The sequence below is a fragment of the Vipera ursinii genome (genome assembly GCF_947247035.1).
Source record: "Vipera ursinii genome assembly, chromosome: W".
Lineage (NCBI taxonomy): Eukaryota > Metazoa > Chordata > Lepidosauria > Squamata > Viperidae > Vipera > Vipera ursinii.
In genome coordinates this window covers 45,479,539-45,504,154 of record NC_139522.1, presented here as the reverse complement: position 1 = coordinate 45,504,154, position 24,616 = coordinate 45,479,539, and the positions used below count along the sequence as shown (strand labels likewise).

The 24,616-nt window shown below is 46.8% G+C and overlaps 2 pseudogenes across 2 annotated transcripts; both read right to left on the bottom strand.

Moving 5' to 3' along the window:
• Positions 1-4,665: 4,665 nt before the first annotated feature.
• LOC310648305 (homeobox protein Hox-A7-like) lies at positions 4,666-11,551 on the bottom strand (annotated as a pseudogene). The gene is made up of 4 exons: positions 11,510-11,551; positions 11,315-11,391; positions 10,335-10,869; positions 4,666-4,946 (listed from the first exon to the last, which is right to left on the bottom strand). The product of its transcript is annotated as a homeobox protein Hox-A7-like (transcript).
• Positions 11,552-21,972: 10,421 nt separating this feature from the next.
• LOC310648235 (homeobox protein Hox-A9-like) lies at positions 21,973-23,740 on the bottom strand (annotated as a pseudogene). The gene is made up of 2 exons: positions 23,220-23,740; positions 21,973-22,211 (listed from the first exon to the last, which is right to left on the bottom strand). The product of its transcript is annotated as a homeobox protein Hox-A9-like (transcript).
• Positions 23,741-24,616: the final 876 nt, after the last annotated feature.

Here is a 24,616-nt window from a genome sequence, read left to right as displayed (position 1 = left end):
ACCGACCACGACATCACCTGAGACGACCACCTACCCTGCCACCAACGAAAGTGAGGAACAAGACGAAGATGTCATCCTACCTGGATCAGATGGGGAGGATGAGCCGTCCAGTCCCCCAGCGACACCTCAGAGACCCGCGGAAGAAAAGGGCGGTGAGTGGCAGAAGGTAAGGAGGTCAAAGCAGTCCAACAAAGGGATCCCGCCAAAGAGAATCGACATTGGGCACATCGCGTCTGTCAACAGCGTTGTGGTCACCCCAAAATCCTTCTCTGACATCCAGGAGCTGCCCATCGAAGAACAGGAGAAATGGCAGCTCGCGATGGAGAAGGAAATGCAGAGCCTAAGAAAACTCAAGGTCTTCACCCCCCAGCAACCACCAAAGGAGAGGAAAGTCATTGGCACGAGGTGGGTTTTCAAGGCCAAACCACTTGCCAATGGCCTCTACCTGTATAAGGCCCGTTTGGTAGCTCAGGGGTTCGCTCAGCGCTACATGGAGGACTACGGGGAGACCTACTCTCCAACCGTCCGGGCAGAGAGCGTCAAAGCCGTCCTCGTAACTGCAGCCGCTCTGGGGGACGAAGTCTTCCAATTCGACATCCAGACAGCTTACCTCCACGCCAACTTGGACCGGCAGATCTACGTGAGGGCCCCTCCTGGCTACCAGCAGGAAGGGGGAAATACATGGTTGCTCCACAAAGGGTTATATGGCCTCAAGCAGTTGGGGAAACTATGGTACGACTGCCTTAGAAAAAGTTTAGAACGAGTTGGTTTCACTGCATCCCATGCAGATGAATGTGTTTTCACACGCAACTCCAAAGGGTACCACAGAACGGGTGTTAGTTTATGTGGACGACCTACTATATGTAGGGCCTGACAAGGAAGGGTGTGATGAATTTGCCAAGGCCCTGGAGGAAACGTTTACCCTGAAGTCTTTGGGGCGGGTTGACAAGTACTTGGGTGTGCACATCTTGGCCACTAAGGTGGGGTTCGCCCTATCTTAGAAAGAAAAGATAGAGGAGTTATTGGCCAAATGCAAAATGGCAGAATCTAACCCAACGCGTAGCCCGATACAAAGTGACTATTACAATCACACTCACAAGGACGGTCCTGAGTTCACAGATAATACGCTTTACAGATCTGTGATCGGCTCCTTGCTATATATCAGCAATTGGAGCAGGCCTGACATAGCTTTAGCTGTGAATCTACTGTCCAGGCACGTGGAACACCCAAAAGAATTCCACTGGACTGCTGTTAAAAGGGTACTTAGGTACCTCAGGGGCACGACCGATGCTCTCCTTGTGCTGGAACCAGAGAAGGGGAAGACGGCCCAGCTCTCCGCTTACTCGGACGCAGACTGGGCTGGCGACACCAAGAGTAGACGGAGCACCTCTGGTTTCCTCATATTGCTAAATGGCTGTCCTATCCATTGGCATGTTAGGCAGCAAAAATTTGTTTCTTGCTCCACGGCCGAGGCTGAATATGCCAGCCTGTCAGACACGGCCAATGATTTGATTTGGTTCAATGCTCTGATAACGAGCATCTGGGCACCTCCTTCTCTGCCCATCCAAATTCAAGAGAATAATACGGCTGCAATTGCAATCTCGGGGGCATATGCAGTGGGCTCTAGGTCCCGCCACATAGACATACGCTATAAAAATGTCAGGCAGCTTGCCAAAGAGGGTTTTATACATGTTGAGCATTGTAACACAACTGACCAGATAGCTGATCTGTTCACCAAACCTGTTCCCATTGACCGGCACAACCTTCTGTGTAAGCGTTTGTGTTTGGTCCTCTGAACGTGAATATACATGTCTATGACACCTGCTCGCCCCCTCACACACATTCACTGGTCCCTGTCATTGGCTGGCAAGAAGGGGAATTGTTAGATGTTTTGTGCCAGCCATGGCAGTTCCCCAAAAAGGTCATCAGATGGGAGTAAAGAGGCTTCTTTGCTCCCACTGGTGGGTCAGGGGTCCCCGGCCCCTGCATCCCCATTGGCGAGAGAGTTTTATGGTAAGGGAGGGGCTGAGACCCCCCATAAATACCTCTGCTCAAGGGGCTGCTCTTTCTTGTTGCTTGCTTGCTCTCTCTTTGTTCTCTCTTCTGCTAGCTTACAATCCAGGCATGGAGGCCTCCATGCCAGGAAACTCTTTCTATTTACTTTATCGTTAAATAAAGCTTTGAATGATTGCATCCCTGCGTGATGCTTTTACTTGGAAGCACCTTAACGATCCATCGACCTCGTGAGACCATCTCACAACAAGTATACAGTGAGGGAAGAAACTGGTAGAAGAGCAGGTGGTTGTTGCTTAAATTGACTTTTAAAATTGCATCAAGCACAATTAATGATGGACAATTTTCAGACAAAACAAGGAATCGGCCTTCAGGTGTGCAATATGAAAGAAAAGATGAAATAGATTTTACAATGGTTACAAATCAGGATTTATCTCATAAAATTTGGACTATCAAGGACTTGAGAAGAAAGCTTATATTACAGCATATTTAATAACAGCCTTGCAATAAATGTTTTAAAAGCTTTATATTAATCAATACCCCACACCAAATCTTTTATACATGCAAGCCAGGCCTCAGTTTTGGCTCTACATCTCCCCTAAACTTCATATCATACCAACTCCCATCAACACTGTTCTTGCCCCCTTTTCATTAGCAAGTGAAACTCAAAAAATTAGAATATCGTGCAAAAGTTCATTTATTTCAGTAATGCAACTTAAAAGGGGAAACTAATATATGAGATAGACTCATTACATGCAAAACAAGATAGTTCAAGCCATGATTTGTCATAATTGTGATGATTATGGCTTACAGCTCATGAAAACCCCAAATCCACAATCTCAGGAAATTAGAATATTGTGAAAAGGTGCAATATTCTAGGCTCAAAGTGTCCCACTCTAATCAGCTAATTAAGCCATAACACCTGCAAAGGGATCCTGAGCCTTTAAATGGTCTCGCAGTCTGGTTCACTAGGAATCACAATCATGGGGAAGCCCGCTGACCTGACAGTTGTGCAGAAAACCATCTATAAGGAGGGAAAGCCTCAAAAGGTAATTGCAAAAGAGGTTGGATGTTCCCAAAGTGCTGTATCAAAGCACATTAATAGAAAGTTATGTGGAAGGAAAAAGTGTGGAAGAAAAATGTGCACAAGCAGCAGGGATGACCACAGCCTGGAGAGGATTGTCAGGAAAAGGCCATTCAAAAGGAGTGGACTGAGGCTGGAGTCAGTGCATCAAGAGTCACCACACACAGACGGATCCTGAACATGGGCTTCAAATGTCGTACTCCTCTTGTCAAACCGCTCCTGAACAACAAACAACGTCAGAAGCGTCTTACCTGGGCTAAAGAAAAACAGACCTGGTCTGTTGCTCAGTGGTCCAAAGTCCTCTTTTCTGATGAGAGCAACTTTTGCATCTCATTTGGAAACCAAGGACCCAGAGTCTGGAGGAAGAATGGAGAGGCACACACTGCAAGATGCTTGAAGTCCAGTGTGAAGTTTCCACAGTCTGTGTTGATTTGGGGAGCCATGTCATCTGCTGGTGTTGGTCCACTGTGCTTCATTAAGTCCAGGGTCAACGCAGCCATCTACCAGGAGATTTTGGAGCACTTCATGCTTCCTTCCGCAGATGAGATTTATGGGGATGCTGACTTCATTTTCCAGCAGGACTTGGCACCTGCCCACACTGCCAAAAGCACCAAAACCTGGTTCAATGACCGTGGGATTACTGTTCTTGATTGGCCAGCAAACTCTCCTGACCTGAACCCCATAGAGAATCTATGGGGCATTGCCAAGAGAAAGATGGGAGATATGAGACCGAACAATGCAGAAGAGCTGAAGGCCGCTATTGAAGCATCCTGGTCTTCCATAACACCTCAGCAGTGCCACAGGCTGATAGCTTCCATGCCACGCGGCATTGAAGCAGTAATTGCTGCAAAAGGGGCCCAAACCAAGTACTGAGTACATATGCATGCTTATACTTTTCAGAGGTCCAATATTGTTTTATGTACACTCCTTGTTTTATTGATTGCATGTAATAGTCCATTCTTTGAGCCTAGAATATTGCACCTTTTCACAATATTCTAATTTTCTGAGATTGTGGATTTGGGGTTTTCATGAGCTGTAAGCCATAATCATCACAATTATGACAAATCACGGCTTGAACTATCTTGCTTTGCATGTAATGAGTCTATCTCATATATGTGTCCCCTTTTAAGTTGCATTACTGAAATAAATGAACTTTTGCACGATATTCTAATTTTTCGAGTTTCACCTGTATATTAGTTTCCCCTTTTAAGTTGCATTACTGAAATAAATGAACTTTTGCACGATATTGTAATTTTTCGAGTTTCACCTGTATACAATACCATTTTGGTGATAGGTAGGTGGAGTTAAAAAATAGGTAGTTTTCAAAACAGGTAGTATGAATCATTGCAGTTGAGTGTAGTAGTTTATTGTTCTTAAGGATTTCTTCCCAAACCGCAAACCCCATTATTTAAACAAATAAGTTAGAATGTCCAACCACTTGGAAGTATATACAACTTTAGTGAAAAATTAGATTAGGGTTAGGGTTACCTTTATGTTTATTTTAATTTAAAAAACCTTCGTGTTTACAGCTGTCACATGCAAACAGCATGTGAAAAGAGCCTTGGCATTTATTCCGCGTCTTCCTCCTCCACCACCACCTTTTCCATCCAGGTAGTGGTGTCCTCGATGGCCACAGCAGCCCCTCCAGAGGCATCTTCTTTATGTTCCTTCTTCCATTTCATGCAATGGTTCTGAAACCAGATTTTGATCTGCCTCTTGGTCAAGCACAGGGCATGAGCGATCTCTATCCTCCGCAGGTGGGTCAGGTAGTGGTTGAAGTAGAACTCTTTCTCCAGCTCCAGTGTTTGGTAACGGGTGTAAGTCTGATGGCCTCTCTTCCGATCTGGACCTAAAGGACAGGTGGGGGGAGGGCCAGAGACCATCTAAGTTAAGAGGGAAAAGGAAGAAAATCCACCTGAATAGAACTCAGAATTTACAAACAAATCAGCAAGTAAATGGAGTAACTCTTCTCTCTCCCCACCCTCCATTTTTGCTAGATACAATACCCAGCCCTCCCAAAGGTCATTAACACAGGGTTAGGCAGGACCTCTTGAAAGGCCTAGTGAGCCCCTATTCAAAAGTAAACCCCACAGAGTCGATAGTTCTCTCAGCTAGAATCTGTCGCCTCCAAAATAAATTTGGTTGTGTTCCATGGAACTGTAAATGCCTTTTTGACTGAAAGCAGCTAGAATCCAGTCTGGGGGCTGAATCCTAGGTTTTTAACCCTTAATCTTAAAGAAAAATCTGAGACAGAGGCAAAATGGTGTTGAAAGAAAAATCAGGTCCAGTTCCAAGCCAGGAGTAAATAAAATGGAAGCTAGTTTCTTAGGAAAGAAGGTTTAATGATGCGTAGAACCAACAACAAAGTTCTGGGACAGCTGACAAAATGGAGCTGAGAGTGGATGGGTTCTTATACCATCTTTGAGCTTTGTATTTAAGATGCCTGTGCAATGTACTTTGACCTGTTCTTGAGTGTGCCCTTTTGGTATTCTAATTATTGTTGCCTGACTCCCATTATGGCTGGGAGGTCATGTCCTGTCCTTGGAGCTGGGTGGGGGAATGTAAATTCTTAATCCCATCAGCTGTGGGGGCTGAAGGTATTTTGCTTATGAATAGTGTGCCCCAGTCTTTCTGAATGGATTACCAAATCTCCATTTCAAAAGATTGGCTTCCTTGGGTTTCTTAGCTTGAAGCTGTTTTTTTTCTTATGGCAGGGAGACTGGGGCTGCTTTCTGCCTTTGTTAAGATTTTTCTCCATTTCTCCTTTAGGGGAAATAGTCTATCCCGCCTTTTTTTTAACATTCCCCAAAATATTTCAATCTGGGAAGGGTGTGCTGACTTCCTACAATGACTTAGTGGAACTCTGCCTAAAATTAGGTCACATTCTAGGCAATGTCCGAGGTCGAAGCCTTGCTCGCAAACTCTATTCAGTGTAAATTAAAATAAAGCCTTCACCTCCCGCCTTGCCCTGGTGTAGGGGATGCACAGCGAGGTTTACCTGCACCAAGTACTTCTCTCCCTGACTATAATAGGACCTTATCTTTCTGACCCCCTTCATGGATTACTGCCTTGTCGTGGCGAAGGGGCTTGCGTAATTCAATGAAGCTATGAGCTATGCCGTGCAGGGCCACCCAAGACGGACAGGTCATAGCCGAGAGTTCTGACAAAACGTGATCCACTGGAGAAGGAAATGGCAACCCACTCCAGTATCTTTGCCATGAAAACCCTATGGACAGTACAAAAAGGCAAAACGATATGATGCTGGAAGATGAGCCCCTCAGGTCGGAAGGCGTCCAATATGCTACTGGGGAAGAGCAGAGGGCTAGTACTAGTAGCGCCAGAAAGAATGAAGCGACTGGGCCAAAGCTGAAAGGACGCTCAGCTGTGGATGTGTCTGGTGGTGAAAGGAAAGTCCGATGCTGTAAAGATTTTTTCTCCATAGGAACCTGGAATGTAAGATCCATGAATCAAGGAAAGCTGGACGTGGTCAAACAAGAGATGACAAGACTGAACATTGACATCTTAGGTATCAGCGAAGTAAAATGGACAGGAATGGGTGAATTTAATTCAGATGACCATCAGGTATACTACTGCGGGCAAGAATCCCTCAGAAGAAATGGAGTAGCCTTCATAGTCAATAAAAGAGTAGGAAAAGCAATACTGGGATACAATCCTCAAAATGACAGAATGATCTCAGTTCGAATCCAAGGCAAACCATTCAATATCACAGTAGTCCAAGTCTATGCCCCAACCACCAGTGCTGAAGAGGATGAAATTGACCGGTTCTATGAAGCCCTACAGCACCTTATAGAACTAACAACAAAAAATGATGTCCTTATCATCATGGGGGATTGGGATGCTAAAGTAGGAAGCCAAAAGATAACTGGAATAGAAGGCAAGTTTGGCCTTGGAGTACAAAATGAAGCAGGGCACAGGCTGATAGAATTTTGTCAAGAGAATACAATGGTCATAGCAAACACTCTTTTCCAACAACCCAAGAGACGGCTCTACACATGGACATCACCAGACAGTCAACACAGAAATCAGATTGACTATATACTCTGCAGTCAAAGATGGAGAAGCTCTATACAGTCAGTAAAAACAAGACCAGGAGCTGACTGTGGCTCAGACCAGGAGCTTCTCCTTGCAAAGTTTAGGCTTAAACTGAAGAAAGTAGGGAAAAGCACTAGGCCACTCAGGTATGAATTAAATCATATCCCTGTTGAATATACAGTAGAGGTGACAAATAGATTTAAGGAATTAGATCTGATAGACAGAGTGCCTGAAGAACTATGGACAGAGGTTTGCAACATTGTGCAACAGGTAGCAACCAAAACCATCCCAAAGAAAAAGAAATGCAAGAAAGCAAAATGGCTGTGTGAGGAAGCTTTGCAAATAGCTGAGGAAAGGAGGGAAGCGAAAGGCAAGGGAGAAAAACATAGATATGCCCAATTGAATGCAGAATTCCAGAGAATAGCTAGAAGAGATAAGAATGCCTTCTTAAATGAACAGTGCAAAGAAATAGAAGAAAACAATAGAATAGGGAGGACCAGAGATCTTTTCAAGAAAATTGGAGAGATGAAGGGAACGTTTAATGCAAAAATGGGCATGATAAAGGACCAAAATGGCAGGGACCTAACAGAGGCAGAAGAGATTAAGAAGAGGTGGCAAAATTACACAGAAGAACTATACAAGAATGAGCTTAACGTCCCAGATAATCACAATGAGGTGGTCACTGACCTCGAGCCAGACATCCTAGAATGTGAAGTGAAGTGGGCCTTAGAAAAGCTGAGCAACAACAAAGCTAGTGGAGGTGACAGTATTCCAGCTGAGCTATTCAAAATCTTAAAAGACAGTGCAGTAAAAGTGCTACACTCAATTTGCCAGCAAATTTGGAAAACTCAACAGTGGCCACAGGATTGGAAAAGATCAGTTTACATCCCAATTCCAAAGAAACGCAGTGCCAAAGAATGTTCAAACTATCGCACCATTGCACTCATTTCTCATGCTAGTAAAGTTATGCTTAAAATCCTACAAGCTAGACTTCAGCAGTATGTGGATCGAGAACTACCAGAAGTACAGGCAGGATTTCGAAGAGGCAGAGGAACTAGAGATCAAATTGCCAACATACGCTGGATCATGGAGAAAGCTAGGGAGTTTCAGAAAAACATCTACTTCTGCTTCATTGACGATGCTAAAGCCTTTTATTGTGTGGATCATAACAAACTGTGGCAAGTTCTTAAAGAGATGGGAGTACCAGACCATCTTATTTGTCTCTTGAGAAACCTATATGCGGGTCAAGAAGCAACAGTGAGAACTGGACATGGAACCACTGATTGGTTCAAAATTGGGAAAGGAGTCCGGCAAGGCTGTATACTGTCGCCCTGCCTATTTAACTTATATGCAGAGCACATCATGAGAAAGGCAGGGCTAGATGAATCAAAAGTTGGAATTAAGATTGCCGGAAGAAATATCAACAACCTAAGATACGCAGATGATACCACTCTAATGGCAGAAAGTGAAGAAGAACTAAAGAGCCTCTTGTTGCGGGTGAAAAAGGAGAGTGCAAAACTTGGGTTGAAACTTAACATTAAGAAAACCAAGATCATGGCATCTGGCCCTCTCAATTCCTGGCAAATAGATGGGGAAGAAATGGAGGTAGTGACAGATTTTATTTTCCTGGGCTCCCAGATCACTGCAGATGGGGACTGTAGCCAAGAAATTAAAAGACGCTTGCTCCTGGGGAGGAAAGCCATGGCAAATCTAGACAGCACACTAAAAAGCAGAGACATCACCCTGTCAACAAAAGTGCGTATAGTCAAGGCTATGGTCTTCCCAGTTGCAATGTATGGCAGTGAAAGTTGGACCATAAGAAAGGCTGAGCGCCAAAGAATTGAAGCCTTTAAACTATGGTGCTGGAGAAGACTCCTGCGAGTCCCTTGGACTGCAAGGCGATCAAACCGGTCAGTCCTAGAGGAGATCAATCCTGATTGCTCTTTAGAAGGCCAGATCCTGAAGCTAAAACTCAAATACTTTGGCCACCTAATGAGAAGGAAGGACTCACTGGAGAAGAGCCTAATGCTGGGAAAGATCGAGGGCAATAGAAGAAGGGGATGACAGAGAATAAGGTGGCTGGATGGAGTCACTGAAGCAGTAGGCGTGAGCTTAAATGGACTCCAGAAGATGGTAGAGGACAGGAAGGCCTGGAGGAACGTTGTCCATAGGGTCGCGATGGGTCGGACATGACTTCGCAGCTAACAACAACAACATCTTTCTGACAAAGAACATTCGAGAACAGAAAGAAATCACACATTTTAGCCCAATCCATGCAGAAATGGCTTCTCAGTCGTTGCTGTCTCCTCCATCTCGGCCCGCCACCCTGATTCCTATTCGAGATGCCCCTTCTCTGCCGTTGCGGGCAGAGAGAGGCACCCCTTCACCAGCCATGCTCTCCCGACTCCTTCGCCACCCCTAGCCACTTTTCCCTGTGGTGCAGCTCGGTGTTCAGCCCGACTCTACAGTTTAAAGGAAAATAAATAAAGGTCATTCTTTTATAAATTGTATAAAATGTAACGCCAACGAATTGTATCAAATGTAACACTGAGATGTGGGGCTATCTATATACTGCTCAGAGAGCTCACAAATGGTAATTAACAAAGTTCTTTTGAAATGTTAAAAAGCTTCAAAGAAGATCTTTTAGAAATGTAAATGACTTCAAAGACAAACTTAAGTTTCTTAGGGGGGCATGTATTGAGAAAAAGTATAAATGCCTGGTTTGAAACTTGCTCAGTGCGCTCTTTGAACCCAATACAATTTGGGAAGGGTCTAAGAGGCCGCGTTTGCAAACGCTTTCTTTATTATTTTCAATTTTCTTTTCAATAAATCTTTGCCTTTGTTAACCAGACTTGTCTTCGAGTTGTGAGTATCAGATTTTGGGTTTTTAAATCTCACAAGTTGCATCGTGAAGAGGAGTTAGATAAATTTACGAAGCTCTAACTCATTGACTGGGCAATAAAAGGTGTTATGAGGTTCATTTACATACAATGCCAGAGGCTTTTGCGCAATGGCGCCTTTGCTCTAATTAAACGCAGAGAGGCAGGAGCACTTTTGGCGAGCAAGTTTGCATGTGCCGCCTTGCTTAGCCTGCTTGAGGTCGCGTAAAATTCACCCGCAGCTGGAGCTATCCTTTTATGTTTTTGAACAAGGCTTTTGGTCGTCCCGCGCCCGCTCCTCATACCTGAAGACCTCATCCAGTGGTATATCCGGAAATTACTCTCAGCCTGGCTGTGCAGGTTACTTGCCTCCGCTTTCTCACAGCTGGGTTTGCTTAAGTCATTGCAGAAGGCGGTAATGTTCAGATCAAAAGAGGAACAACGCAGGTTATAGGTATCAGAGCCCAGGCTCTATCAGGAAGAGAACGGGGTTTGTTATATGGCACTGTTCACATTGTACAAGGAAGGCATGGAGGAGGTGAATGCGCTAGCGCCAGGTCCATAGCCGCTTCTCTGGGAGTTGGTAGCAAAGGAGCAAGACGTAGGCTACGCATGTTGGAAGAGAGAAGCAGCCCCCGTCGTATATTTGCTAAAAAGAGCGTTCACATAATACGAAGAACTCATAATTTTGACTGACGATTTGTTGTCCGGTAGGCTTCGGTGTCGGTTTTATGAGGTGGTGTGATATATGATAACATTACACCCCCAGATTTACACCAAACCCAATTTTCTTTTGGACCAAGCTGCTTCCCCCACGTGACCCCATCCGCCAATCTGCCCCTGCATCACCGGTGGTAGAGATCAGGGAAGCGTACAAGGTCCTGTAATAGAAGGGAAGAGCATCACAGCCGCGCCTCGCGAAAGACCGAAAACAGCCAAGGGACTCTTCCTCAGACGGGCTGTCACATAGCATTTGGAAAGCTAAGGCCAGCCGTCTTCGCCTTCGTCCACCCTTCTCTTCCGCTTCTGCCAACGGGGTTCGGGGTGACGGAGTCGTTATGCGCTTTCTTTAAATCTCCCCCAGCCCCAAGAGAATCTCTTTCTTACCACTTCAAATAAACTACTGGCTGCATTTAGAGTCCCTCCCCCCCTCTACTTTCTGTGTTGTGGGCAGCCTTTTGGTGTGTTCTGTTCGGAAAAAGAGCGCAGTTGCACCTACCCAACAACCCCCTTAATATAGTTCCTCCCAGCTTAGTCAACTGCAAACGCAGGCTTTCGTTCTCACTCCTGGCCGGTGGGCTTGTGCACATTAGTAGACATCGAAACAAACGCATTGCCACCACCGTGTTCCTCTACCTTTTCCTGCAGAAAAGGAAACTGTATCACGCACACGGTCGTTCCATCTCTCTTTGTGCATTAATAGGTTTAGAACGTAGGACATAGATTAATAGGGTTGGAAGTGACCTTGGAGACCCTATACCATTCCGGACTTTTCTTTGCGCTTGATGGGATGAATATACATGATCATAGAAAGAATAACAGAATTTGCAGGATTCGGTTAAAATGGTTGCCCTTCCCACTTTGCTAGCAGATTTCTTGAGATACTGACATCCTATTTGCGGTTTAGGAATGGCAAAGGCTCCTCCTCTTCTGTTGCCAAACTCCATGCCTAGAAAAGGGCCGGAACGGATCCTAGTTTGTTTGGAAGTTTTTCTAAGAGGCTGTGCCTGATTTTGCCAGCTATTCCAGGGAAGGCTACATCAGAAAACTCCTTGCAGGAATTACGACATACAGAAGCGCCTATTGTGTAGTGGGTCCGACGCAAGAGAGACGCCAGCCGGTGTGTGAGTTCAGCTCTTTATTGGAAGGGGAAGTGAACTGGGGAATGAGGGCTACCTGGCCTCCTTATATACCTGGCCAGGTAAGCTAACAGCCAATGGGGTTGGCCCTAGGTTTCCCGCCGAAACTGTCCAGGCCAACACCCCCTGATGGCTGTTGCTATGCAGATGCCTGCATACATAACACCCCTCCCCCCTTAGAGAAGACCCACATAACAACAACAACATGCAACTACTATAACTATGAGTATATATATATATATAAAAAAAAAACCAGTGGTGTCCTTGTGTGAGGGTCACTTGCACACATAGTCCGACAGGTAGGCTGGTGTCCTGTGTGGACGGGTGGATCGTCTGGGTGTGCTTGGCCCCTGGGCTTGGACCGTGGGTTCCTGAGGCCTTTGTGCAGGGCTGCAAGGAGCCGGCATCAGGAAGTCCTCCTCCTCTGGTCCCTGCCCTGTGACGTCCTCAGCTCGGTTGACCCCTCCTGGAGTGTGGTCCTCCTGTTGATCGTGTCCTCCTGTTGATCGTGTTCAGGGACGTGTGTGACGCGCTCAGGGCGTGTGTGACATGCTCAGGGACTCTTCCTCTGAGCTGATCGATGTGTCGCCTTATGCGTCTGTCCCCCTCCACCCCTACAATGTACGAAAGGGGTCCTGTTTTCCCGACCACTGTCCCCGGAACCCAAGGATGTCCAGCCCCATAGTTCCTTGCCCAGACCAGGTCCCCCAGGTTGAGGACCCTGTGTGTGGGTGATGATGGCAATGGTGATGGTAGTGATGCTGGTGGTGATGGTGATGATGGTGATGTTGCCCTTCCGGTTTCGGCTGCTACCCGGTCTGGGTGTAGGCGGTCCAGCTTGGTGATGAGGCGCCGTCCCCATCGCAGTTCTGCTGGGATCTTGCCGGTAGCCACGCATGGTGTTGTGTGTTGGGCTAGTAAAAATTTGGCCAGTCTGTGGTGCCAGTCCCCGCTGATGATGCGCCGGAGTGCGTCTTTGGTCGTCCTTACCATCCGTTCGGCCTGCCCGTTGGTAGATGGATGGAAAGGCGCGGAGGTGGCTTGCCTAATCCAGTTCGCCTTCAAGAACGCCTGGAAATCAGCAGCAGTAAACTGAGGCCCATTATCAGACACAATTACGTCGGGGAGGCCGTGTGTGGCAAAGAGAGCTCTGAGCACCTGGATTGTCCTCCCCGAGGTCATGTTGGGGACAGGGACTACCTCTAACCACTTGGAGTGACTGTCCACCACTACTAAAAATAGTTGACCCTGGAATGGCCCCGCATAGTCAATGTGAATGCGGGACTATGGCGTGTGTGTGGCCTCCCACCGGTGTACTGGTGCATGTGGCACTTCTGGCCTGGATCTCTGGCACGTATAACAGGCCTTGACCCGATCCTTAACCTCCTTATCCAACCCGGGCCACCAGAGGTAGCTCCTAGCCAGTGCCTTCATCCTGACCACCCCCGGGTGCCCTTCGTGTAAGGAGTCCAATACCCTGGCGCGTAGTGCGGGTGGAATGATGACCCTGCTACCCCAAAGGAGGCACCCCTTGTGTGTGGAGATTTCATCACGTCTAATGAAATAGGCCTGAAACTCTGGTCCCGGGGATTTGTCCTGCCACCCTGTGCAAACCCATGAGTGCACCCTGCCCATGATGTTGTCTGTGGCTGTGTGGCTGGCAATGTCCTTGGCAAGAACTGGACACTCGGGTAGTTCCTGCAAGGCTAGGATCTGTGTGGCTGGTGCTGGGTCTGGGTCGTGTGTGTCTAAGGGGAGCCTACTTAGACCGTCTGCGTGGCCCATCTCCTTCCCTGGCTTGTGCACCAGCTTGCAATTGTATGCTGCAAGGAAGATGGACCACCAGAGCATCCTGGGGGACAGAATCTGGGGGGGATTGCCTGTCTGTGGTGAACAGGCCCAGGAGTGGTTTGTGGTCCGTGAAGACAGTGAACTCCCTGCCATATAAGTAATCGTGGAATTTCTTGATTCCTGCCACGATTGCCAGGGCTTCTTTGTCTATTTGGGCGTATTTTCTTTCTGCTCCAGACAGTGTCCTAGAATAGTATGCTATGGGGACTTGTGCCCCGTTGGGCTCAAGGTGGCTTAGGACATCGCCCTCACCATAAGGGGATGCATCGCAGGCGATACAAATGGGCTTGGACTCGATGAAATGGGTTACTGTGGACTTGTCCGACAGCAATGCCTTCAGGGCCTTGAAGCTCTGATCATGGGTGGCCGTCCAGGCCCATGTTGCCTGTTTGTCTAGCAGCCTGTGGAGCGGTTCAGCGATGGCTGCCTTGTGTGGGAGGAATGTATGGTAGAAATTCAGCAGACCCAGGAATGCCTGAAGCTCTGCTTTGTTCTTGGGTGTGGGTGCTAGTTTGATGGCCCTCACCTTGGATTCTGTGGGGTGGATTCCCCTGGCGTCTACTCTGAACCCCAAAAATTCTGTGGAAGGAACGCCTATGCTGCATTTTTCCTTTTTGAGTTTGAGGCCAGCTGTGCGCAGCCTTGCCAGCACTTCCCTAAGCCTCCCTGCCAGTTCCTCTGCTGATGCTCCTGCGATCAGGATGTCATCAAAATAGGGGCAGACTCCTGGAATGCCCTTGAGTGTCTTTTCCATAACCTCCTGGAAAATGCCGGGAGCAATGCTGACTCCAAACTGCAGCCTGTTCACCCGGAATGCCCCCCTATGGGTTACTATGGTTTGGATGTCAGCTGTTTCCCTAGTGACTGTGAGTTGCTGGTATGCCTGTGCAAGATCGAGCCTTGCAAAGATGGTGCCGCCTTGGAGGGAAGCGAGAACGTGGCTGACCGCGGGAACCGGGTAAGCGTGCGGGTTTAGGGCGCGGTTCACTGAGCACTTATAGTTGGCGCAGATCCTTATTTCCCCGTTGGATTTGAGGGGGGTCACGATGGGGGTTTCCCACTCCCCTCCATCTATGGGCTCTAAGATTCCCTGGGCCACCAACTTGTCTAGTTCGCGCTCGATTTTGTGTTTGAGCGCAAACGGGACTCGCCGCGGCCGGACCCTAATGGGGGAGACGTTCGAGTTAAGCTTGAACAATATGGGGCCCCGGTGTACTTGCCTAATGACCTGTCGAAGACGTCGGCGAACTCCCGGCAAACGGCCTCAACGGAGTCCCCCTGGATCCGATGGATCCCGGATACTGAGATTCCCAGGGCCTCAAACCAGTCCAGCCCGACCAGGCTGGCTCTGCGGCCCTCTACCACTACAACGTCCAGGTGCCCTTCACGACCCTTAAACCCCACTGAAATGGTGGCCTCCCCCTTCACCTTGACTGGCGAATTCTGAAAATCGGTCAGGGTTAATTTAGTAGGCCGTAATTTAATCCGTTGCTTGCTCCGGCTAATTATATGGTTAAGGGTCTCGTCCGAAATAATCGAGACTGCTGATCCGGAGTCAAGCTCCATGCTGCAAGGGACGCTAACGGATTGCTAATCTAATTTTGGGTTTGAGCAGCCGGCGGCTACCTGTGTGGTTAATGGCCAGCCGGCTCTCGACATAGCCAATTTTTGTTTTGGTGGGGGCCCCAGTACCTTCGAACGGTGGTTCCTCCGGCTGCAGCTCGTGGATCTCCTCCCGGGGGCGGCGGCTACGGCAGACGGCGGCTATGTGGCCTGTTTTCTTGCAGGCCCGGCACGTGGAGGACCGGAACTTGCAGAGGCTGCGCACGTGGTTCCCACCACACCCTGCGCACCTCTGGGGAATGGCGGTGTTGCTGGGAGGCCTGGGCCTGTCTGGGCGTCTGGCTCGCTGGTCGGGGGTCGACTTCCGCTGGAGGAGGTCGATGCTCAGGTCGTCCTCCTCTGTGGCCCCTTGCCGATGGACGCTGGTTGCCTGGTTGCCGGGCCGGGTTCCCTGGCAGGCTTGGACAGCCCCGCAGGCCGCTTCGGGTGCTAGAATGGCGTCCTCGGCTTCCTGGAGAGAGACCTCCTCTCTTTCGAACAGGCGCTCCTGCAACCGCCTGTCGCGTAGGCCGCAAATCAGCCGGTCCCGTAGTCGCTCCTCCAAATTTGTGAACCTGCAAGTGACGGCAGCTTCCCGCAGGGCGGCGAGGAAGTCGGCGCCGGTCTCGTCGGGGCGCTGGTCCCTTTTCTCGAATTGTGACCGTGCGGCCACCTTGGAGCGCCGGGGCCTGAAATGTGCGTTGAGCCTGGCCACGAGGTCTCGATATGCGACGGTGTTGATGGCCTCCTGGGGGAACAGATTCGCGGCGACTTCCAGCAGCGCTGGTCCCCCAAGGCAGAGCAGGGCGGCCGCCTTTGCACCGTCATCCGATATCTGATTGAACCGCATGTACAGTTCAATGTGAGCCAGGTAACGGGTCCAGGTTTCGGGGCGGCGGGTCTCGAATTCGCGGGGTTGTCCGGCTCTATCCATGGCGGCAGTTGGTCGTGGATGTGGCGCTTGGCGTTGCCGGTTCGGCTGGCGGTCGTGGGGGGAAGAAGGAAAAATGCCTTTCCCTTCAGCTCGCGGATTGTTTCCTCAGTGACTTCAGCTCTTGGTCAGCAGCAATCCCACCTTCGTCGCCACTATTGTGTAGTGGGTCCGACGCAAGAGAGACGCCAGCCAGTGTGTGAGTTCAGCTCTTTATTGGAAGAGGAAGTGAACTGGGGAATGAGGGCTACCTGGCCTCCTTATATACCTGGCCAGGTAAGCTAACAGCCAATGGGGTTGGCCCTAGGTTTCCCGCCGAAACTGTCCAGGCCAACGCCCCCTGATGGCTGTTGCTATGCAGATGCCTGCATACATAACAGCGCCTTTATTACCCGGCCTGCTCTACCCAATAACACCGCCCTGGTTTGTTTTGTTTGTTTGTTTTTAAAAAAACGTATTTGCAGTGACAAAATAAACGAGCTTTCATAACCGTCAGGAAGGGGAATCTCCTCTAGTACGGAGGACGTTGAAACGTAAATCTTTTTTAAAAGCCCCGATTCTTCAGGAAACGCCTATCTTTGAGGATCTTCTATGCTTGGGCCAAGGCAATGCCTCCTCCCCACATATCACGGACAATAGGTCTCCTTATTTTTTAAGAATTCCCTCCCCCTCCACACACACATGCACACGCAGCCCATCCCGGGAGAACCTGGTGCATCTCTTGTCCCCCGCCATAAAATGATTTTCCTCCCCTCCGTGAAGTTTGCACAGAGGCATCTGTTACTGCTCTGCTGTATTCCACATCATAAACTGGAAGGAAGACAATGGAATTGTCCCAGAAACTCTCCCCTTAAATTATGGAACTGGGTATCCTGTGTCTACAAAGAGCCTGTCATGTGCTAGAAACTGCCACTGGTGATATTTCTCACGGCAGCTTTGAGAGGGTATATTTCGATACTACCGCCCCAGCCAGTCCAGTTAAAGGACCAATAAAGCCCATCATAGAACAGGACCATGGACTGAAATGGTGATCCTAATAGTGTAATCCTATGGACGCAGATAAGTCCTCTGATCCTCCAATTCATTCATTCATTCATTCATTCATTCATTCATTCATTCATTCATTCATTCATTCATTGTATGGTGATGTTAGCCTGGGGACTACAATGCTAATGCAGCATTTTGTTTAGGGGCAGGAATCCAAAGCCGTACTGTTTGGGCTCTTTTCTCCCCACAATTTTGATCCGCATCCTAAGATGACTGTAAAAAACAAAGGAAGGCCAAGAGAAGGCTCCCTCTCTACCAACCCCATTCTTCCAGGAAAATCTTTTTGAAATCAAACAACCCCCCCAAAGCCAATGAAACGGCTAAGAAGTGGAAAGAAAGCAAAGGCAACCTATGGGTGAAACTCGAAAAATTAGAATATCATGCAAAAGTTCATTTATTTCAGTAATGCAACTTGAAAGGGGAAACTAATATATGAGATAGACTCATTACATGCAAAGCAAGATAGTTCAAGCCGTGATTTGTCATAATTGTGATGATTATGGTGTACAGCTCATGAAAACCCCAAATCCACAATCTCAGAAAATTAGAATATTATGAAAAGGTGCAATATTCTAGGCTCAAACTGTCTCACTCTAATCAGCTAATTAAGCCATAACACCTGCAAAGGGTTCCTGAGCCTTTAAATGGTCTCTCAGTCTGGTTCAGTCTACAAGGAGATTTTGGAGCACTTCATGCTTCCTTCCGCAGACGAGCTTTATGTGGATTCTGACTTCATTTTCCAGCAGGACTTGGCACCTGCCCACACTGCCAAAAGCACCAAAACCTGGTTCAATGACCGTGGGATTACTGTGCTTGATTGGCCAGCAAACTCTCCTGACCTGAACCCCATAGAGAATCTATGGGGCATTGCCAAGAGAAAGATGAGAGACATGAGACCGAACCATGCAGAAGAGCTGAAGGCCGCTATTGAAGCATCCTGGTCTTCCATAACACCTCAGCAGTGCCACAGGCTTATAGCTTCCATGCCACGCGGCATTGAAGCAGTAATTGGTGCAAAAGGGGCCCAAACCAAGTACTGAGTACATATACATGCTTATACTTTTCAGAGGTCCGATATTGTTCTATGTACACTCCTTGTTTTATTGATTGCATGTAATATTCTAATTTTCTGAGATTGTGGATTTGGGGTTTTCATGAGCTGTACGCCATAATCATCACAATTATGACAAATCACTATCTTGAACTATCTTGCTTTGCATGTATTGAGTCTATCTCATATATTAGTTTCCCCTTTTTAAGTCCATATTTCACTGGCATATGTTAGAGCAGGTAGTACACACAGATCGAAAACTTTTCTCTTCAGGTATAGGGGGAGGTTATTCTTGAAAATTATGCTTAGCTTGCCAAATGCCCACCAACCACATTTAACATGCTGGTCAATTTCCTTTATTGTATCACCTTCCACTGAGATCCGTTGGCCAAGGTACAGTATATGTAGTGGTCTACTACATCTAGTTCTTCTCCAGCTTTATATTTTTTTTCTTTTGGGGGGGGGGGTGAATTTATTAAACATAACTTGGTTCTTTTTCAGGTTTATTTTTAAGCCAAATGGTTCTCCTGCTTTGTGCAGCTCTTGTATGTGTCTTTGTAGCTCTTCTGGGTCTTGTGAGAAGAGAACATCATCTGCAAATCTTAAGTGATTTAAATAGGTGCCATTGATTTTTATTCCATCTTTTGCCCAGTCTAGGTTGCAAAATACTTCTTCAAGGCAGGCTGAGAAAAGGATAGGTGATATTGTATCACCTTGTCATACACCTCATTCTAGGTCAATTTCCACTTTAAGTTCATTAAGGCAAATTGTTGCCATTGTTTTTTCATATATTGATTGTAGTGTGTGTTTGTATACATACAATTACATATATACATACATACACATACCTACATATTACTCACAGGCCTGAACTTACAAACACACAAAATCTGATCTTTGATACATTTTTAAAAACAATAATAAAAAGCTTACTGGTTTGGAGTGCTAAAATTAAGTTTAACAATAAATGACATACTGATGAACAACTGGACCGTTTTAATAAAAGCTATCTTAAATTCTCACTGTTAATTGCTAGTTTTTTTCTTCGTATGATTACAGGTGAAACTCAAAAAATTAGAATATCGTGCAAAACTTCATTTATTTCAGTAATTCAACTTAAAAGGGGAAACTAATATATGAGATAGACTCATTACCCTTTTAAGTTGCATTACTGAAATAAATGAACTTTTGCACATATTCTAATTTTTCGAGTTTCACCTGTAAATATGCATCCAGCCTGACATTGCTGCATTCCTTTTGAAGCATTCAGATGTTCACAGGGGTAAATAGGCAACGAGCACTTTTGTCCTTTGTTAAAATCCAGTCAGCAGTTTCCACCCTGCATGCATTATGCTGCTTCTAGAAATCAACATTTAGACTCTTCCCCTGGCTTTTAGGCACACTCTCTCGTTTTTCATGGAACAACACTGCCAACTGCTGTTTCTTCTTGGTCTTTACAAAAGATCCAAAATGTGCAGGACTCTTCTTACAAATCGGAAAAACTGATGTGTTTCCTACATCGCAAACGTTTTAAATAATCTGCCTCGCCTTGCCTTGGCTATTATAGAAAAAGATCCCGGCGGAAAATGCATTATAGATAAACGTCCACCGTTCAAGCCTACATTTCAGAGGAAGGGGACTCATAAAGGCAGGCTATTTCCGAAGTCCCGCTTTATCTAAAAGAGCCAGTCAAAACAAATGAAAGAGCTTTTGTAGAAAAACTTAATTGCGGCTGGACAGGTGTAAACTCATTAAGGACCGAATTCCAGACAATTTACAGACACCCCCCCCCCGTTTATTAGGCGCTCCGAAGTCTGGTGCTTTGAAGTCCCCTCTGTACACAGCAACAGAGGGCATCCCAGATCCCAAACTCCTGGGACAGACAGCAATTTCAGCTTCCATGGCCCCTCCATCTTCCTTTCCCGTCGCCAGCGCCGATCCCGTTTTTCCCACTTGTGAAGCATAGCACAGAGATTTTGTTTTTTTATTTACTTTTTATTTTCACTCAAGGCATAGTCAGAAACAAAGACAAAAATAACAGCCAGACAGACCCCGTCCCGGCCATCCTGGCGTGGAGGTGGAGGTGGGGGGACTTTTACAGACCTTGAGACCCGGACGAGGTTCTTTCACCCGCCTGGGCTTTTACACCCAGAAAGGGTTACAGCCGTCTTTTTCTTTTATTGTATGCTCCTTATACCGTCTTCATACCAGATTTTTGAGCTGGGAGTGCTCGCGTTTTTAGTTTTGAAAGGAAGAGGAGCATTGGAACAGTTTCTGGTGGGCGAAATTTTCTTCAAGTAGTTTGTGGTATCTAAAACTTGGTTCTCGTTGCCTTCCTGAACTTCACTTGGCATTCATCTCAGTATTTCTTGTCCTGTTTAGTGTATGATTTATTATCAATAAAATTAAACTTCATTACAATAGAAATAATTTTGATTAATCTTAAAAGGTAAACCATAGGAAGTAGTTACCTTTTTCACATATAGGTATAGCTCTGATATCTGAGAACTGCTTTCAGGTGCAAAAACAATGTTCAAGCTAATTTGATTATTAAGGAGATAGGTAAAGGTAAAGGTTCCCCTGCACATGCGTGCTAGTCGTTTCCAACTCTAGGGGCCAGTGCTCCGTTTCAAAGCTGAAGAGCCAGCGCTTGGCCGGCATGACTAGACGCCAAAGGTGCACGACGGAACGCTGTTACCTTCCCACCGTAGTGGTCCCTATTTTTCTACTTGCATTTTTACGTGCGTGGCACCCGGGATTCGACCCGCCAAACTGCCGACCATTTGATCGACAAGCTCAGCGTCCTAACCCACTGAGCCACTGCATCCCTCTTTTTATATTTATATTTATACACACACACACACACACACACACACACACAAATAAGCTTTTTATTCTAGATTTTGCTTTTTTATGTTTAAACTTTAGAATAAGAAATGAATGATTTATAACTTTTATCCCGTACAATCCAAGGTTCACTGTTCAATGGTACAGAAAAAACTCAGTTTTTACACTACAGAGCTATACTCTATAGAATCTTTATAATAAACAACCTGAGTTCAAATTGTATTTTAGCTTACACAATCACATCTGGTACGGCACTCAAGCACAAAAATTGAACCACAAAAATACCACAATAAAACAGTGTTCAAGTATTACAGCAAACCTCTCTCTGCTGTGCTACAAGCAAATAAATTTAACTAACCTATATGGTCCATGAAGAATTGTGCACTAAAAGGTCCTTCCCTTCCCTTCCCTTCCCTTCCCTTCCCTTCCCTTCCCTTCCCTTCCCTTCCCTTCCTTCCTTCCTATCACCCTGGTGCAGTAATGTTACTCCTTCACTTTCCTATGAATAGAAAAAGGGAGAAAGAGGGTACCTCCAAAATAGCACCAGAACGTGGCAGTCTCTCTACAGGCTGGCAAGGTACATTCAAGAGCTGAATTAACCAAGGACAAATAGCAATGAAAAAATAAAAATATGTGAGGCCTGGACAGTTTCAGGGTGTGGGGGAGGGGAGTTGCGTTGTGTGGTGTTAAAGGACCATGGTGGGGGGGAAGTGGCAGATTTTGCTGTTTTGACAGATTAAACCTGCTACCCAGCATTATTCATCCTTTGCTTGGTCTTTGTTAATTTTCTTCATTTTCATCCTACGATTCTGAAACCAGATTTTCACTTGTCTCTCAGTTAAATTCAGGAGCCTGGCCACTTCATACCTCCGGTCCCTGGTGAGATACATGTTGAACAGAAACTCTTTCTCCAACTCCAGTGTCTGATGTTTGGTGTAAGGGCAACGCTTTTTCCTAGTGGACCTTGCATGTAACCAGTTTGCGGCTGGGTTATCTGCAGGGAAACAGGTTGAAGGAAGCAAAGACTTTCACACGCAAACGTATATTTTTCTGCCTTCATCATTACCCACCCCCACACCAAATACTGCTAGTTTCCCACGTTCTTTTACTGGGGCAACAATAGGCTTCAAATTGGGACACACTGGAGAGTCATATGGAATTGGAGAAAAATGTCAGCAGCCACCTTCCTTCATATTGTTTATCTAGAATGTAATTTTAAACCTGGCATTTACAGCTTTCTCCCCACACCTCTCCCCATGCCCCAGCTATTAAAAAGAGGGTAGTGAACAACCCATAAAAACAGAGGGCCCATTGAAAATGTGTCCATTTTCTGACCACCTCTGGTATGTCTCCTTGAATCTTATATGGGGATAAGGGGACAAAAGAACCTACCCACATTTCGGCTTTTAATGATAAACCTGACTTCCCTATGAACCCGATTTGTGGGTGTGTTCCTCTCAAAGATCTGGAGAGAAAGATGGTGATTTTTCCCCAAACTGGGCATTCTTGGCTTTGTGAGCTAAAGGAAAGGGATTCACACCCAGTGTTTTGGATTACCTTCCCTCACAGCTATCCCCCTGCCCCACCCGAATTTACACTATCTAGCCTTCTAGTGGAAGCCATAGACAGGAAAAACCATGCATGTGACACTCCCCTGCACACTGTGTCTGAAAGAGGCAGACTGAAACTAAGAATCAGACCATCTCTGTGAATGTCTTCTCCTACCAAGCCTACTGTGCTTTGACTCAGAGAGGGGCAAGGAAGAAAAGAAAAAGAGAGGCCACACACACACGCACATAGGGGTTCACACGCCCCAACTCCGGGGAGCCTCTGCACTTTCTATCCCACCTCTGACCACAGAAACCCTCACCCATCTTACCTCCCCCCCCCAGTTCTTGCCGCATAGCCCAAAGTGGATCCTACCTGAGAAGCCAGCCACGGCTTACCCTCGCTCCCTCTCTCTCTCTCAAGTCCAACTGGGCCCTGATGCAAGTGCACTTACTTAGATCCAGCTTGGGTTTGTCTCCGTTTGCCTCGCTCTCACCATTGTTTTCCGAGAATGCCCCTTCGTTGGCTGGCTTATCTCTATCAGCTGGAGGAGAACCACAAGCATAATCAGTCAGAGTGCATGCGTGTCAAAGGTGGTACAGTCACTTCTCCTGGCCGTGAGCGGTTCAGGTTTAATGCCGTAATGCCTGCTGGTTGGCAAGCCGGGGAAAGACAAGGAGGCTCCGGCCACGAACGCTTGTACCTGCCGTCGGGTGGCTGATGATGCACGTAAGGGTGGTAGGCGGCCGGCACATTGTTGACACTCGGCGGGTGCACGGCATTCCAGGAAGTGCTGAAGACGGACGCTTTCGACTGGAAGCTGCAGGGGGTCAACTCGGGATGCTCTCCGAGGGTCGCCTGCCTGCCTGGCTGGCCCAGGGGGGCCGAGGCGTAGTGCAACTGCACTAGCTCCGCGGTCTCGTGGAGGAGGAACGAGTCCACGTAGTAGCTGCTGAGCGTCCCAGACGAAGACATCGCCACCCCAGCCAAGCCAAAGGAGAGGCAAGCACTGGCGAAATTATGAAACTACAGATTTCATGTAACAACTTAGTCCTTGCGAAGTAGTACAGTCACCTAATAAGTTGAAGGCTGCCTTGCAGCCCATTGGCTGCCGCGTGTCAGGTGCCCGGGCAGCCGAACAATAAGAATAAATCATTCCGCAGGCTATTAAATGGGTCAGTGTTTTCCAGCCATCATTTTTATAGCAAAGGCATATGCTCTTTTTTTTTAATTCAAAGGAATAAGCAAGTTGTAGAGCACGGTTTGTTTTAATTGTGGTCAAATGACATAAAAAGATCAGAGTTTTTTGAGGGGGTCTATTATGATCACTCTTTTTAAGTGGACTATTTTATATCATAATTAATCATTCCATCAATGGTTCTTGTTGCTTGAGAAAAGAGAAAGCGATCGAGAGAAAGACACCGCGCAGACATGCTGCTCTCCTTGTGATCGGAGACCTCCACATAAAGTTATACAATCGTTTAAGCCATAAAGAGAGAAAATAAATATTTAAATACAGAATGCCGCCAATGTTATTATATTTCATAAGGAGTTATTGTTCCGGGAGCCACAGACTGTTATTAAGTCAGTAACTATGGGCATATTCATTGTCGTTGCTCTGTTTCACATGCGTAAAAATTTACGAGTGCCTGGAAAGGTTAAATTATACTATTGTATTTAGTTTGGGAGCTCGCTGTAAATGACAGCGCGCCGCAGAGTTCAGAGCTGACGGGCTGGCAGGAAAAAAGTCAGATCCAACCCTGGGCTCCTTCTGAAAGACGCTCCGGTCCCAACTTTCAGGCGCCCCAACAGCGGAGGCAAGGCGCGGGAGTGATTTCCAGCCCCCAAAGA